We start from the raw sequence: 18,627 nt of genomic DNA on the forward strand, positions 1-18,627 counted from the left end.
GAACTGACATTGATGTGGGAGGGGGATGGATGTGGATGAAGTGAGCGCAATAGGCCCTGAACCTTGTCATAGGACCCAGAGATATGTTGATTGCAGGGATGGGGTCCTCAAAGGGGAGCATGGCGACACCAGGATTTAGGTGGACAATTTTTGATAGACGCAAGAACACGTTGAATTGTACTTTCACTTACACTCTGTTGAACCTGCTGGCTCAAAACAAAAACAAGAAGGCATTGAAAAAAATGGACAAGAGTGTATTTATTAGGGAGAGGTTTTTGGATAGATTATGATCGAGTGAGAATGATATTGAAAACATATTGATGGCAGTAACACTAATCTTTGTTGTTCTTGTTGGCATAGCATATTATTTTTTTTAGTACACTTGGTGTTGGTGACTTGGACACTCACTTTCATTCACTTGACATCATATTACTGCATTGCTTTTATTTCCTGACTGTCAAAGTGTGATCATTGTTAACATTTAATAAAATAGTTGTGTATTATTCCTAAGTAGAATTGAATGAAATCTAGAGTACCTGAAGCCAAGAAGTAACATGTGAAGAAATAATAAGAAATGCAATCTCCCTTACAATGCAAGTACTGAGTATTTTGTCTTTAGGGTTTATGTCTTGTATGTTGCTGTTGAAAATGAGAAAACTTGAAATTTGCAAGGAAAATAAAAGATTGGAGATGAAACACATTAAATTGAAATAATTAGAAAATAAACAATGCACAACCATTAAATAAATATATTTTTATTGAAAGTAAAATATTTAATTAAAATTCTCTTTTAAAAAAACAAAGGTTGAAAGGTTGATGGTATTGTAAGGAACTCATGGTGGCAACAGTAAAGATAGAAACAAGTGATCACAGTTCAAGGGTGTTTATTAAATTGTATAAATGGGTGAGAAAAACACCTAATCTAAACCTAAATCTAAGATGGGAGCAAGGTACGACCATCAAATAATAATAAGGCAGTCCTAGTGGCGTCTTGTCAAATAAAAATGGCATATAATTTTAAAAAAACGATTGCCAATCCTTACTGCTAATTTACGAAATAGTGTGGGATAGTATTCATCAGAAAAGAAAGAAATATTCTCTTAAAATGATAAGTCAGGATGGGTATGGCTGTGGTCTCCCTCCCTGACGTTTTCAGCGTACAATCCTGGGCCTCGTCAACATGAGGTTACAGTTCATTTTCAAAATATCAGGGCCTTCTGTGGCCAAGTCTCTTTCACACAAAGTCTCTTTTGCGCCAGAGGACCTGATGTGTTACAATCAACAAAAACAAAAGTTCCTTCAATAAATCTTCATGGGGCAATTACTCTTCACCTTAGGATCCCCCTCTGCCGGGCTCTGATCCCTCAGACAACGTGGACCTCCCTCCGTTGCGTTCACTACGTCCTTTCATTCACAATGAAACATTGAAGAGTCTCAATATCTTTTTAAACAGCCATTCACTATGGACAACCCTCAGCCAGGTTCACTCTTGTCGATACAATGTTCACGGGTGTATTACTGTTCACCCCAATTTGCAGGCATCCATCAGACTGGTTCACATTTGCCAAATTTGTAGCAAGCACGTCTCCCCGCCTTGGTTATCAGTGTGGGAGGGCTCCGGGCACCGTTGATATCTGATACACCACATGCCAGCTGGACTCCCCGGTCTTATGATTTCTCTTTCGGAGGCTTTGCGGTCTGAGTTGAAAAGGGCAAAGGCAACTCCCTCCTTGTCGTCCTTTTAGGTCTCGCCACCTTTCTCCTGCATTTGAACTGCCGGTCTGGAATCGCTGCATCCTCATGCGTTTGGCCCTGCTCAAAGTGTGCTTTCGTGCTCCGCCATGTATCTCTGTGGGGAAGTGAAAGGGCCGTCAGGTGTGTTGTAGTTATTATCAATTGCCTGACTCTGCCTGACCCTGGTGTTGGGACATTTCAGGTAAACGGCTCGGGTGTTAGTCCGTTGCCTGTCACGGTGTAGGAAAGTGTTTGTGTTGGAAAAGGGGCAAGAGGGTAGAGCTTCCACATATCCTACGGGGTAAAATGGAAAACATGTGCAAATGCGATGTGGGTACTGTGTTGCAACCTTCGGCGTCCCACTCCCCATAGACCCCTCATCCAGGTGATCCTCCCTCAGCGGTCCACTCCCAGTAACTGGATCCATTAGCGATGGCCATGTCCTGGCCACCTGGATGACAGATCTCTGGGGACTAGCGGGTGAGACACCTTCAGGTTTCTCACAGTATATACTAACTACAAATTATAATTTGTAAAGCGGAATCCCAGTCTTCCAGTCTTCCATGAATCCTCCATCTAAACGCTTGATAGGCCAAAATCCTGTACCGTCAGTGTAATAGGTAGAGAAATTGTTTTTTTGAATGCATACAATAATTGCATTTATCTTGTTTGGCCTATCTTGTAAAATACAAGGCATTCGTATGAATTCAAAAACATTATTTGTGCGTAAAGTAGTCACAGTCCAATACTTTCCAAGTAGGGGTAATATAAAAATGTATATTCCATTTGTTCAAACCTTCATACAATGTTGCCGTTCGCAACCTTTGGCTCAACACAGTCCGGTTTTCTATCAACTCTCTCTCCGACACATCGGATGTGCTGAATCCGGTGGCGTTTCTTCCCTCTGGAGTCAAGGACGGTACCACGGTCACAAGCGCGTCTTCTCGCCTTAGTTAACAGTGCAGGAGGGCTCTGGGCACCATTGACATCTGATACCCCACATGCCAGCTGGACTCCCCGTTCTTATGATTTCTCTTTCGGAGGCTTTGTGGGTCTGAGGTGAAAAGGGCAATGGCAATGTGGGGAAGGGAAAGGGCGGTCAGGTGTGCATAGTTATTATCAATTGCCATACTCTGCCTGACCCTGTTATTGGGACATGTCAGGTAAACGGCTCAGGTGTTAGCCCCTTGTCTGTCATGGTGTAGGAAAGTGTTTGTGTTGGAAAGGGGGCTAGGATGGAGAACACGTGCCAATGCGATGGGGGTACTGTGACGCAACCTTCAGTGTTTCACTCCCCAAAGACCCCCCATCCATGTGATCCTCCCTTACTGGTCCAACCCCTGGAACTCGTTCCAATAGCGATGGCCATGTCCTGGCCACCTGGACGACAGATCTCTGGTGACCAGCGGGTGAGAACCCTTCAGGTTTCTCACAGTATATACTAACTACAAATTATAATTTGTAAAGCGGAATCCCAGTCTCCAGTCTTCCATGAATCCACCATCTAAAGGCTCGATAGGCCAAAAGCCTGTACTGTCAGTGTAAAAGGTAAAGAAATGGTTTTGTTGAATTCATACAATGTTTGCATTTATCTTGTTTGGCCAATTTTGGAAAATACAAGGCATTGGTATGAATTCAAAAACATTATTTGTGCGTAAAGTAGTCACAGTCCAATACTTTAGAAGTAAGGGTAATATAATAATGTATATGCCCTTTTGAAAAATAAAAGATAATAAGATGATTTTGAATAGCTTGAAAGTAACTAACATTGTGAAATAGAATATGAAACAGTTTGGCATGAACAAAGAACAATACATTTTCCAATATATCAAAATATATATTGTGAGTGAACCCATATCACCATGTACTAGCAGAATAGCATAAAAGTCTATAGTGAAATGTTCTCACAAATAAAACGTACAGACACAATACTTATTACTAGGAACATGAGGGCAAACAGTTTCTATAGGTTTGTGCATCTGCGCCATCAGCATTCTCAACAGGGAACAGGGAACTTGTAAGGCAGGCTGCCCCAAAGTCATGCAGCTGGGTAACGCATAGTGGTGGAGGCTCTTCTTCGGTAATGTGGGCCAAGAAGCCAGAGTTTTCTTGGCAACAACAGTTCTCCACCAAAGTTGGCATTACCTCACATCAATGGCAGGTACAGCAACGAGGATCAGAATCCTGGGACCTATCGTCAAGACATTTACTCGATTCACCCTCTTTCTGGCTACTTTCTCAATTGTTTCCTCTTTGGTGTGCTACGGCTTGTAAAAAAGGTATGACTGAATGGATGCTATAATTGAAATGTAATTAAATAGACGGACACTAAGGCAGCATAAACTCCAATGTTGTTTTAGCAGAAAGGGTTTGTTCATACTTATCGAAGAAAGAGGCGTCTTGAAATTTCCATGGAGACACATCAACAGATTGCGCACAGAGGACATTCAAATAAAGCATGCCCTGGCATTGTGCCAAGGGGCGTAAGAATCTAATCATGTCAGCTTGAGGGGCGGCTGATCTGATTTATGCCGCAAGGGCACATGAACTTAGGGCAATGGATAAGATGATCACAACATGGCGGTTTCCGACCGTCGTTTTCGTGAAATGTCAGAGAATCAAAGGTCAGATGCATTGGAAAAATAATTCTTAGCAATCGATTTATATGCTAAAAAATCCAACTTATCCATTGGGCCAATAACATTCCTGAGAGAACGTCCCCATTAAGATTAATTATGAGAGAGGAGATGCATAATCAGTGTTCTGTCGCCCAACCAGCCACTGCACCTGGTGGTAACCACCGCAGAGTGAATCGACTGAGGACAATAGCCCAAGTGTGCTGCAACAGATGTCAACGATACACAGGGCGTGTTGACGGTTACGAGGAAAGCCAACCGGTTCATCACAGCCGGTGATTCGAGCGAGAACCGCTAAGTACCAGGTTGTGGTGAATGACTGTCACAAAGTGGCAACTTGAACCAAGTTTAAAGAACTGCAAAATTGCTAAAGGTGAGACCAGCTGCAGAGGGAACCGGTACCACGTAGGTGCTAACTCGAGAGACTCTGGTCGATCCCCGTCTGAGTGGAACTACAGATACCAGAAGGCCGAAGGAGAGCCACCAAATTAGGTCAAAGTGGTTATACAGGAAGTCAAGCAAAATCTCCGTACAATCGAAAGTCTTTGACCTAAGAACTGTGAAAAAGCAAGGGAAGTGAATCCTGCTAACATTGAAACCAGATGTGAATGTGAAGATGGCAAGAGTGAACCCGGAAGAGGGATGCTGACGAGAAGGGGGCAAAGTCTAAATTCCAAAGAAACAGTGTGTTGACAAAGGTGAACCTGGCCGAGGGATGTCCAATGGAATTGTTAAAAAGTACACTGAAATTTGAGAAGGGTCTGTGCCCGAACGAGGGAGATACAGGGGTGAAGCTCTCACCCAAACGTTCATTGAAGCCATCGTGTACCCGGTGTAGTAAGGCTGAAAGTAAAGAGGGTCAGCGCCCGGAAGAGGGGGACCAAAGGGGTGAAGAATCCTCACCCTAAGTAAAACCAGGAAACAAACTTTCATTTTACTGTAGAAACTTTGTGTTTTGTTATTGAGAACGTCAGGTCCTCGAAGGCAAGAGACTTTCAAGTAAAACGAGACTTGGCCTTCGACAGCCCTGATAGCTGCAAGTGGAACTGCCGTCTCATGCTGAGGAAAGCTCAAGAGTGTACTGCGCTCCAAGATTCTACTTTTCTCCGTGCTCAAAGCGTGGGGAAGGGGGATCCAAGCTACCGCATCCTGACATATTATTTGTGAACATTTCTTTCCTTTCTTGAAACCCATCCCACTCCCTTTTTGTATTCGTTGTAAGGTTTGGCAATAGGTTTCTTAGTATAGACCCTTTTTATTTGACACAACGCCACTAGGACTGCCTTATTTTCATTTGATGGTCAACACTTGCTCCCATATTAGATTTAGGTTTAGATTAGGCGTTTTTCCAACCTGCATACAGTATAATAAACACCCTCGAACTGTGATCACTTGTGTCTGTCTTTACTGTTGCCATCATGAGTTCCATACACTGCCAGTGGTCTACTTACAGGTGAGCATATCTATCTTGCCATCAAGGGAGGCAGAATTAGCCCTGAGATCCATAAACATTGCTTTCATGTCTGAATCTGGTTAGAGTATGATGACATTGATTGTTCAGCCGTATAGAATCTGACTGCCCAGCAGCAGACTACTTGGGCATCTCTCAACCACACCTTCCACAAAGATCATTTTAGATTGGTGGCAATGTGACTTGCCCATGCCGCAGGACTGGAAGCAACAGCTTCGGAACCAGCAAGCCTAAAAAGAGAGTAAAAGATTGGGATGTGCACCAGAGAACATATTTTGCTACAAAGCCATTTGAACACCAGGAAACAGTTAAAAGCACAGGACTGTCCGCCCTTTAAGGAGGTAAGATCCATAGCGGAATGCCGCAGGAACAAGGAAGGATCAGTAATAGAGTGTATTTCAAACCTGCATACCTGTCCATCTCTGCAACCCCTGCCTCAAACTTTGGCCATCAACGCCCAGGCTCACAACGCTCTCAGTACAAACAGCATCAAGCCACTGAGAATATACAGGTCCAAGGAGTATTTTTTGGGCCTATCTGAGATGGGGAAAGTCCATGTAAAGGGACACCAAAAAGGAATCCAGCATGAGTACAATTACTTTGCATCATCAGCTCCTCCAGGGTTTGTAGTACTGGCAGCAGAAGAGCCCAGAAACAGCAGGTGAGCGCACAGGCCATCCAAGTTGAGAATACCACCCGCTAGGCTTTTCAGGAGCGCAAACAGTGGCGCTGATCACAATCCCCGGCTGACTCACCATAGTTGGATTCAACTGGTCTCTGCGAGTACCATACGGCTGACGTGGAAGGTGTTTCCCTTCACTGTGCCAAAGGACCTCAACAATGGCATCTATCAGCCATCCATGTCTAATAAGCAACAGTTAAAATCCTGAGGTTGCTAGGAGCTAGACACCACAAGATTCATTAAGACTGGGTAAGGTAGATGTTAAAGAGCCAAGACGAGAGGATAGAGTCCTGGGGGACAACATGTGGAGAAGGAAGTAGGAGAGGAGAAGGTGCCCAGCATGACTTGGGAGAGCGGTCAGTTAGGAAAGAGGCTGGCCAGTCCAGTGCCCGCTATGAGATACCAAGGGTGTTGTGGAGCCTTTGTATAAGTATGGAGTTGTTGACCGTGTCAAAGGCAGAGGAGAGATCAAGAAGGATGAGGACAGCTGTGTAGTTGGAATCCAGGGATGCAAGCAGTTCTTCACAGGTGTTCAGAAGAACAGTTTTCGTGTCTCTGGGTGCTCAGAATCAATATTAATGTAACGCTCACCTGGTATCCACAGGGACGTCACTCAGCCTGTTCTGACCTCTTACGACCTCAAACCCTTCCCTGGAGTCTACTCGACTGGAGACTGGGCCTGAAACACAGGATTGGTAGAGTTTAACTCCCTATTGTCTCTGTGTGCTTGAACCCCTTCTTCCCCGGGGTCCAACCCTTCCCTTTGATCCACAGCTCATCTTGTTTTCTTGGAAAGTGTGCTCTCCGTCCTGCTTTCAGCGCAGGGGCGCGTTGATTGATGCAGGCTCGTTGCTGCCTAGTTACTTCACTGGCAAGAGTCCGACAGGTAAATATAATGAGTCTTTTGAACACTTCTCTAACTTCGTTCCTTTCCTTTCTTAGATGATGGCCGGCGTCCGGGGATGGCGACGTGCTGCTGGGATGAGTAGCGCCGAAGGTGAGTGAGAGCGCGATGCGCGGGTACGCGCGGTATGCGGCACCTCTAGATGTTTCCACGCTAACCTGGAGTGTCTTTTCCCTCTTGCAGATGGATGAGAATTTCCGGAGACAGAGTTCCCCCAGAGCGTCTGGGATTCAGGTAAGCGTTTGAAGCTCATACAGTCTTTAAAAATAAGCTAAGATTTGCTGAATGCTTACTAATGCCTTTTCTCTGTTCTTTTCCCTTTTCCTTAGGAAGCGGCGTGCCGGGATGGGAATGACACCTCCGAAGATGCCCGCAGAACAGAAGAAGCGATGAATGATGGGCAGAAGCGCCGCAAGATAAGGCTGTTCCTAACGGTGTTCTTGTTCTTGCACAAGCCGAGCGCAGAAGAAAGATGCAGGCCTACTGGAGACCGAGCAGAACATGGTGAGTGTCACGCTGCAGGTGCAGAAAACACAAAGCATGTTTCTCAGCCTGGGTGTGGCTTAAATAGTCTCTGGGTATCCCAGGTGTCTCTGGGCTGAACCACACCCAAAAGACTAGACTGCACATGCAGTTCCCGGAACCGAAATATGTGGGGGCATCCATCTTGTCCCCATCAAAGCACTACAAGTCCAATCCCCAATGTTATCCTATGGGAGTGAGTGAGTCTGGTGCCACAAGCAGCAAGTCTGACTCCAAGTGGGTCTTTGAAGGGATGGAGAGGCCCTTGAGGGCCATGTAGGTGATCGTGGCCTGGCTCCAGCCTGACATCTTGGAGGTCTGAGGACATGAGGGGCAGGAATCATGACAATTGATGGTTGTGGAGACCACCAACAAGTTCAGTGTGAGAGTTGCGTTGGGTCAGGGCCAACTTCTACAGCAGTTTCCCCAGGAAGGGGGTGATAGGATGGTAGTTGGCTGGACAAATAGGGTCTGCTGATGTTTTTTTAAGGAGAGGGTTCGCAAGGGAGTGCTTGAGGGAGCAGGTGAAAAAAACAGTATCAAAGGAGTGGATGCAGAGATCAGCAAGTGCAGGGGCAAGAGAGGCAATGTTGTCCTTGATGGTTCTGGATGGGCGAGGGGAAACCTGTTTGGAAGAGACCTTCATGGAGTGGACAACTCTGGGGACTTCTTCCGGTGTGACAAGGTTGAAGGAGGAGAAGGAGGAAGGGGGAGGTGTATGGGAAGTAGCCAGGGGGGCAAGAGTGTGAGGGATGGTTTGGAAGGGTGAATAAGAAGGCTTTTCTGGATTTCCTGAGTTTTGGTGGTGAAGTGAGTGGCCAGTGCGTTGTAGAGGGCCTGAGAAGCTATAGGGGAGGAGTAGACTGCAAAAGGGTTGGCTAGTTCCCTGCAGCCGTGTTGTTGGATGAACCAGATACCCATGCCTGTTTGTGGGCCATTTTCTTGGCACGGATAGAGAGTCTGCATTGCCTTTGGAGCAGGCGGCAGGTCAATTTGTCAGAGGGTGAGCCTGAATTTTGCCACTTCCATTCCGTAACTCTGCATTTTCACTTCAGGGCCGCAAGTTGAGAGTCGTACCAGGTGTTGCGCTTAGAGGCGGGTTTCAGGTGGATCCTCATGAATGGGGCAAGAATGTCAAGGTTTTTGGTGATGGACAGGTGGAAGTTGCCGAGAACAGTGTCGGTGGTAGAGTCTAAGTTGGGGGGAAAGGGAGGATAAAGGTGGAAGTGAAGGCAGCAGCTGACACTCATTTCATCAGGCGGATGTTCGTGAGCGAGATTGGCAGGGCTTTTGGAGGTGCGGACACAGGGCCAGAGGGACACAGGTGGGAGGAGAGAAGAGAGTGGTCTGACCAAGAGAGTGGGTTGACCAGAGGAGATGAGAGATTAAGGCCGGAGTGGATGAGGGCATCCAGAGCGTTTATAGGTTAAAAGTTTGAATCAAAAGGTTCGGTATACAATAGGTTTGAGTACATTTGCTCGAAAACAAAAGGTTCGAAATGTATTTTTTTTATTTTTATTTTATTTTTTCCAACTCCCGTTTTTGTGGTAAAAACTACTTTTTTTACCAAAACGAAACCCCCCGAAAAAAAGATATATTTAAAAAAAAATGTGAACCTTTTGTTTTCGAGCAAATGTACTCGGCCATATTGCATTCGAACCTTTTGTATTCTCACCTTTAACCGGACACCATCCAGAGTGTGTCCAGTAGAGTGGGTTGTTTGACCAGAAGGGAGACTGGAGAGGGATAAGGAGGTGCAGAGGTCAATGAAAAGAGTGGGTGCTGTGCCGGGGAGTCCAATAGGATGTTTAAGTCACCCAAGAGGAGCAGGTTGGAGGAGGTTGAAAGTAAGCCTATTCTTAGAGGAACAGGGAGGTAGCGCCTGGAGGCAGGTAAATGGTAGCAATGGTCAGGGTGGAGGAGGGAAAAATTACCAACTTGCATACCAGGCTCTCCAACCACTCAGGGAAGATGAAGGAAACCCCACTGCCAGCACGATGAGGTTGTGGCTTGGAAATTATCTTAAAGCCGTCAGGTAGCAGGGGGTCAAAAGCAGTGACTGAGCTGGCATTGATCCATGTCTCACTAAGAGTGAGAATATCAAGGTCAGTTTCTTCATGAAGGAGGCAGATGCCAGCAGAGTGTTTGTTGGCTGAGCGGGCGTTAACAGTCACCAGGTGGAGACGGTCTCTGCCTTTGAAGATTTTCTGAGGCGGAGTAAAAACCAGACCAGTGATTTAAGACACGCTTAATACCCAGAGGTTTCTAAGCGCGGACCCGGGGATGGAACCTGTGTTGCTCCATCATGTCTTGCTTCCAAGGCGAGCACGTTGCCACTGAGCTATCCTTCCGAGACAATGTTTGAAATTAAGAGGTACAGGTGTGTGGTACTTCAATCAGGTGAGGGCAGAGGGAGTGGTTGGGGGGAGGCAGGAGAAGGCAGAAAGTTAATGAGGGATGGCAGGATCCAGTCAAAGAGAAGGAGGTTGGCTTGAGGACCATAAACCAGGATAGTGCCAGTGTAGTAGACATTAATGATATAGCAGGATGATAAGAAGCCCGCCATGAGGGCTTCCCACTTGGTGCCACCATTAAATGGAGAGGATGTCAAAGGGGAGGGGGAGAGTAGAGATGAGATGAGAAGTCCATAGGTCTGGAGAGGGGACAGAGAAGACGAGATCAGTGAAGATCTCTCTGGAAGATGCACTGAAATAGCTGTCAGCGATGGCAAGGCCAGGATTTGCAGCCAGGATGTCTTTCTTGTGCTTTTTACGTCCAGATTTCGTGAGAGAGGGAGGATAGGTGATAGTGTAGCAGTTAGAGAAGATTGGAGAGATGGTTAGTGCCATCTCAGTGGCAGAGGATAGATGAGAGAAGGAAAAAGAAAAGGTGGCTGGCTGCACTGCACAGTCCTGACCTTTACTCCCAGGCGGCCTAGTAGTTAAGGAGGCCCAAATGCAAATAAAGAGCAATAGGGTGAGGGGGGGGTGCAGGATTCAATTTTAAAAAGAATCACAATGCACACAATGAATGCAAGATGTCAAGCACAATCACAATGCAGCGCACAGAACAGATGCAAGATTTAAAGCACACACACCTAAATTCGATTTTTAAAAAAGGATCACAATGCAGTGCACACAATGGATGCAAGATGTTAAGCACACTCACAATGTAGTGCACATAATGGATGCAAGATGTAACTGACACCTACCTAGGTTCGATTTTTGAAAAAGGATCACAATTCAGTGCACAACATGGATGCCAGATATAAAGCACACCCACCTAGATTCGACTTTTAGAAAGGATCACCATGCAATGCACAAAATGAAATGGATGCAAGATGTTAAGCACAATCGCAATGCAGTGCACACAATGGGTGCAAGAAGTAAAGCCCACACACCTAGATTCGATTTAAAAAAAGGATCACAATGCAGTGCAGACAATGGATGCAATATGTTAAGCACAATCGCAATGCATTGCATAGAGGGATGTGTAGTGAAAAAGGAGGACCTGCACCCCCCTGGGATCAGCCCTTAGTGCAATAAAATCACTCCTAATCACCTTCCCACACAAGTAAGTTTATGCAAAAGCACAATGAACTCAGTCTGGAAGAAAGCCAATCACACAGAATATATGATGCTTGCATTTATTTTCTGCCGTGTCTAATGAGAACTAAGCAGCATTTTACAATAATATGGGAATGAAAGTGCTAGCTGTATAATGCCAATTGTCAGTCACAGATGAATATGCAATTATTTTGTCTTACGCTCCTAGAAAATGTAGATGAAGGTACGATCAGATCACACCCGGGACCCTCGCTGCTACAGGTGCCCGGCACTCCTCGAGAGAGGAGGGGAGGACTGGCCAAACCCCCCACAGTCCTACATCAGAGCGGGATGTGATGCTAGGAGTCTCGGCCCAGATAGTGCACGGCTGGTCGTCCAGGCACTGTTCCTCTTCGTGCGCCCGTTTCACCAACAGCCCAGGATGAGTCCCTCCCTCACTGGCCCAGGTATAGTTCTCTTATTAGGGGCTGCACATCAATCATTATGACGCACCAGCTCTTCGAGAAGCTTCTAGGCTCACCCTTCCGGGCAGTAAACATGTTTTCGCCTGGAAAGTTACAAGACTGGAAACGGCCAGTCTGGGCTCCCAGGCTTCGTGCACGTTGTTTTGGGAAGGCCTGACATTCCTTTGTTATCAATGCACCTGACTCGCAGAGCGAAGACGAGCAAGGCTGTGCAAAGCTGTGCCTGGCTCCCAAGGGCTGCATAGAGCCTCTTGCAAAAACTAGATGTTTATGTCTTCAAGAAGTGCCTTAGCAGTTAACCCCTTACAAGCGTGCGGGCTCACCCAGTTCGAGAGGCCTGGCTGATTTAAGCATTTTCCTCCACGCTTCGAATAAGCTCTAATACACACAAGCTAGCTCAGTAGGTTAGTGCAAGTGCAGGTTACTGCAAGTGCCTAGAAGCTTATCATGACAGGATGTGAAAGGAAAAGGAGAATCACAACTAGAATGAATTTACCAATTGTACAACAAAGAGTGCAGTGAAGAAAAGAGGTGGTCAAGGGAGAAAGCAGAATAGGATTGGCACAGTTACGGTTCAAGGAGATAGCTGGAGGAGGCAATAGGACAGTCCAGCCATCACTCAATTTGCCCAGAAGAGGGGGGCTTGGGTGCTGTGGTCCAAGTGCATGCATGAGCAAGATGTGCACAGTAGGCTGCAGCATTGTTGTGGAGGGCTGATACTGATTGTCTATAGCCTGATTGGATGGCAGGATCATGCTATGTGTCTGAGTGTGTTCATTTCAAAGATGCCCTCAAGCAGAAAGTGGTTAAGGACAGTGTCCCATTCCAGAATGCCCTCTCTTCGGCTGGGCTGCAGCTGATACTTCCTTTCTCTCTTGTTGGAAGGATTCCTGCCGTTGGAGTGTGATATGGCTGTCTCCTGTAGACCACAGGTGAGTGGTTGTGTTGAGCATTCCCCTTGAGGGGAGGGAAGGTTGATAAAAACGCTTCTTCATGGGCCTTGGAAGGAATATTTCCTTCATTGGTACTGATGACAGGAGGAGCTGCATGGATCTCTTTCCCCATCATTCCCATAGTTTTAAGGCAAACATGAGCTCTCCCTCTTCCAAGTCTCTCCTCCAGTGTGAGAAAGAAGAGGAGCTATGTCTGGACAACATGCAGCTGCATGGACAAGGTCTGTGCTTCCTTTTGCCACTCTTGTTATTACATTTGAGAGAGAGGGCCTCATTACAACCCTGGCGGTAAGTGAAAAACGATGGCGGTAAATGATTACCAGCATCGCTTACCGCCAGGTCTGATTATGACCCGAGAAAGTGCAATTAGCGGCATCGTAGCACGCGACCTCCCAAGCCGTAAATACCGGCATTGCGCAAAGGTGGTAACATCACCAATCAAGCGGACATGCTCTTAACGCCCTCGCGAAGCCCGTAAAGTACCTTACCGCCATGGTTCTAATTCCGCCATCGCGAACCAACCGCAAATGGCCATGTGCAGTGTTCCCAGCTGCCACAGGTGCACACAATCAGCACAGGTGGAGGCCAGACAGACTCACCAAGTACAAAAAGAGCACACCCCACCCCTTCCCACACCCAGTCACATTCCACAATGATTCCAATATGACTAGCAATGTTGGGGCTGGAGGACCTGATTGCAATGCAAGTGCTACAACTACAACAACAACAACAACAGGCAGCACAGAGGAGACGCAGGAGGAGAAGGAGGAGGGCAAGGCAGGGCCAGCAAGCCCCACCAGCACAGCCAGTGCCACCACGCAGGCAGCCCCCAATCCCACACATCCGAGCCAGTCCATTCAACCTCACAGCTGGGCTGATCCACACCTTGTACAGTTTGGACCGCGACACCATCACCACCATTGTGGACATGATACACGACGACATCGTCAGCATGATTGAAACACCCACTGCCATCCCCCCCCTACTGAAGGTAGTGTCCGTGCTCCACTTCCTGGCCACAGGCACCTACCAGCACACAGTGGGGCACTTGCATGGCATTTCACAACCATTATTCTCACGTACGCTGATCCAAGTGCTCAATGCCCTCCTCAAGCACACAGACAACCACATATCCTCACCACGGTCTGCCCAGGAGATCGCTAACACCAAAGTGGGTTTCCATGCACTAGCCGGAATACCTGGTTGCATCTGTGCCATCGACTGCACCCATGTGGAATTGGTGGTCCCACATGCCATTGATGTAGCGTACCGCAACCGTAAACTATTCCACTCAATCAATGTGCAAATGGTATGTGACTCCAACAGGATCATCACGCATTGTTGTGCCCGATTCCCCGGATCAACTCATGATTCAATGGTCCTGTGGAACTCCACTATACCACGCTACATGGAGCGACATGCAGGGCCAAGATCCTGGCTACTCGGTGAGTCACATGTCATGTGCATGGAAATGTGAAGTGGGTAGGTGATTGACGTACCAATGCATACTATACCTGGCTGAAAGGGGGGGGGGAGATGCATGCCTTATCTGGCTGCGAGTACCAGAGCCAATGGAGCCAGCACATACCCTAAAGCAGGCCAAACTTCAGCCGACACCTGAACACATAATGCCCGATGTAAGCAGCCCAACCAGGTGATTGAAGGTGTCTCCCTGCCATGACACAACCATCTGCAAGTGCACTGCATTGAATCGGACCCCATCCACCTCAACGAAATGCACCTACATGCAATGACTCCAGCCAATACACGGCACCAAACACCATCAACTGAAAGGGCAGTCCCCAATAACTGCGCACAAAGGAGGCACATGACGGACATCAACATCAATACACCACTACACAGACACCGAGGACCATCAAAATAGCATAACAACATTTGAAGTCCCCAGTGAGGTCAACATGAGGCTCACAGCAATGTTGCCATGATGAGAGCATTGATATCACCGGACACCTGCCAGGTCACCAAAAGAAACGCTATGGACTGACACAGTGGATGAGCACACACAAGGCACTGGACCCCCCTGCATACACTAGCTGATGGCATGCAAAACAGTCCATGAGAGGAATACACATATACCGGTCTCATAGTGTGACTCCAATTATGCATGTAAATGTAGTACACAGTGAGAGATGAATGCATGCCATGTTGCCAAGTCATTAATGGAATTTGATGACATGACTGACACATACATTGTTGCCCACATACAGGTGATGCAGGCTATCCCTTGAAGAGGTGGCTCCTTACCCCAGTCCGGAACCCACAGAACCAGCACGAGGAGGACTTTAATCGTGCACATACACAAACCCGTGTGGTGACTGAGCAGACATTTGGCCTATTGAAGGCACGGTTTCGCTGCCTCAGCAGGTCTGGTGGGTCACTCCAATACCGCCATGAGAAGGTGGCAAAGATGGTCATGGCATGTGTAATGCTGCACAATATGTGCATCAGACGAAATGTGCCCCTGACGGTGAACTGCAACCACCTGACAATGAGGATGAGGAGGGTGCAAATGGGGCCGCACCTCATGGAGGAGGCGATGCACAGGAGGGACGTGCCATGCGTCAAAATATCATTAACCAATGCTTCTAGCACACACGGCTAGTGTGTGTCACATGGAGATGGCACGTGGGGCACTGTGTGTGTCTGGGACATGCACACTGTGGACTGTTCACTAATAAAACACACGTACGCAATGAGCAATGTCCACACATTTGATTTGTGCAAAAGGGAAAAGTGTATTGTAAATGTGAATTGGTTTAACACACCCACTCTCCCCTCCCTCCTCCCCCCTGAGCTCCCCAACACACCCACTCCCCCCTCAACTCCCCAACACACCCACTCCCCCTCGCCCCTCCCCCCCCTCTGAACTCCCCAACACACCCACTCCCCACTCCCCCCTGGACTCCCTGCAAAGGTGTGAGGATGCCAGTGATGAAGTGGCTAATGTTGGATTTTTCCACTGGGCGGCCACTATTGGCAGCCCCCTCTCCCGGTCCCCGGGGCACCCCTGCCTGTGCTCCGCAGGTTCCTGCACGATCGGTGGACGGGGCTGCTTGGGGTTGAACTGGCAGCGGAGGAGGTACCTGGCTGCTCATTGGGACGCATGTCCCTAATTGACTGAACAAGCTCAGAGAGCACATGCCGCACCGCAGCGAGTTCAGCACAGATGTCCTTTGTGGAGGACTGTATTGCAGCCTTCACAGTCTCTGCGCATTGCTGCATTCCTGCCCTTGCTCCCCCACATTCTGCCACATGCTCAGTCAGGAGTGAGGAGAGTTGGTGCTGCCGTGTAATAATCTCCTCCAATGACTGTTGATTTTTCTGGGCCATGGATATTGCCAGTGGTGTTTCCATTGGGCTGCTCACCTCCTGCACATCTTGCACTGAGCATGGAGAGCCTGGCCAAGACTCATCATCTGATTGCCCCTGTGTGGCATCTTCATGCTGACTGCTTTGGGACAGGTAGGGGGAATGAGGGTGGGCAGTGGGGGGTCCTACAATGATCTCCTCATCATTCCCTGCATCACTGTCAGAGGAAGCTGCAATGGCAGCAGTCTCCCCGATTGTGCTGCTTCCAGTCCCTTCTGTGGCCACCAGTTGGTGTATGTCTGCTGCTGCTGCTGGTACCGTGCTGCTTGCTGTGGTGCCTGTCAGTGCCCTGTCCTGTGTTTTTCCCACAGATTTTGGCTGCTGTGGGGGTTTGGTCTGTACAGCAGAGGTGGAGGGTTGGTGTGCTGGCACTGCGGTCCTGCCCTTCTTGGCAGGTGTGGTGGCAGTAGTTTCTTCCTCGTCGAGGTCGGAATGGGAGCCTGTGGTGGAGCAAAGGAGGGAAAGTGTTATTGATGGGTCTGCGGACATTGAGCGGGCATTGTGATGACTGCCATCATTTTGATTACTAGATGCTGCACATTGGAGGCAGGGACATACAGGTTGTCTCCCTTTTGTGTGGAAGTAGCATGGAGGTATGTGGGTGCCTACAGTTAGGGTGTGCATACTGCATGTGTACAGGGTGGAGGTCAGAAATGGCTGTAGGGATGATGTGTCGCATTAACACTATTAGGCAACATTGTGCTTCCCATGAATATGGACTTCAGTGACTTTTGCATGGCTTGATTTGAGGAACCTGCCTACATAGCCTGATGTCGGGGCTCCTCTCTCCATTTCTCCTACCCCCTCAATGCTCTCGATGCCGATTGTAGTGGCACAGATTTCCTCCCAGGGCTGCAATTTTATTGGGTCTCTGATCCTCCGCGGGTTGTCAGGCCCAGGTTCCTGTTGGCAGTCAGGATGCTCCTAACGCGGAGCCGGATATCATCCCACCGCTTATGGCACTGTCTCGCGTTGCGGGGTGCTGTTCCTACTGCACTGACCCGCTGTGCAACTATGGCCCATATGGCCTTCTTCTGTGCGATTGCCGGTCTGGTCATTTGGGTGGAAAAGACTACAGGGGCGTTTTCCTGGAGGGTCTCCGCCAACATGTTCAGCTCTTCCCTGCTGAAACGGTCCTGCCGCTGGCGATCACAACTTTTCTTGACAACTTTAGGCATTTTCTCAAAGGGTAGATGTAGCTGATGTTTTGTGCCAGTTCTCACGATCAGATGTCCACTGGTTGCAGAGGATGCCAATGGATTGTGTTTTTTAAGATGGCCACCGTGCTCTTTCCCGTTTCGCCGCGATGACGCAACTTCCGGTTGCGCTTATTTGTGGTCACCGCTAATTGCGGTCACCGCTAATATCGGTGGGCGGGGTGGCGGTAGTGCACCTCGCGCGGCATACGATGTCGGTAGGTGCCGTTTTGGGGGCGTTACCGGCATGGCGCAGTTTACATTACCGGCATGGCGCAATGCTCGTGCCCGATGGGTCGTAATGTGCCGCTTTTTGCGGCTTCCGGCCAGCACGGACACGTTAGTTGCGCCATGCCGGTAATGTACATTACTTACCGCCAGGGTCGTAATGAAGCCCAGAATATTTTCTTCATAAAGGGTGGCAAAAATATTCCTGTTCTTGTAGATTACCCAGCCTCCCCTTTCGCCTTCCTGCCTTCAAACCTGAGGGATTATGCAGATGTAGTATTTCTCAGATTGGTTTGTCAGCTGGGATCAGATAAATTGGGCTTGGAACCTGTTCATCCTTCCCCATCCCAAGTTAGGCACTCCATTAGGCATTCTTCGTATTCCCCTTCTTTCTGGAACTGTAATTGATTCTCCTGGATCCAGTCTGGGTCTTCCATGTAGCCCTGAGGGGAATTATGGGAAAAATAGTGTTTGAATGTTGAATTGCCAGTTTAGGGAGGGTGACGTTGCCTGTGGATATAACACGTCAACGGTCATCTCTCCTAGATTCTCACTAGCCAGAACCGGCAGAAACAGCTTCCCAGTCATTGCAGCAAAACTTAGACACTCCCTACTGCTGGTCCTGAGATGAGAACAATCATACTGGACTTTCCGCAAACACCTCAAAAAGTGGCTGTTTACCTAGAAGATCACCCGCTTGCAAGTGTCTGCTGCCTGCCACCTATCTGATTGTATGAACGCGTGCCTGTAATTCTACCGCCTGCTGCTATTTGATTGTACAAATGCTTTCCTGTAACTGATCATGCAACCAGCGCTTTGAGGCCCACGGGTTTAGAGTGCTTTACAAATGTAATAAATAAATACATCAAAAAGCAGTTAGT

The 18,627-nt window shown here is 48.0% G+C and overlaps 1 protein-coding gene across 5 annotated transcripts in view; it reads left to right on the top strand.

The window, feature by feature from the left end:
* Positions 1-18,627, top strand: part of LOC138567511 (uncharacterized) — a 530,120-nt gene that overhangs the window by 178,613 nt on the left and 332,880 nt on the right. The gene's annotated exons all lie outside the window — the stretch shown is intronic.

Source organism: Ambystoma mexicanum, chromosome 2p (assembly GCF_040938575.1).
Source record: "Ambystoma mexicanum isolate Mex_15411 chromosome 2p, UKY_AmexF1_1, whole genome shotgun sequence".
Classification (NCBI taxonomy): Eukaryota; Metazoa; Chordata; class Amphibia; order Caudata; family Ambystomatidae; genus Ambystoma; species Ambystoma mexicanum.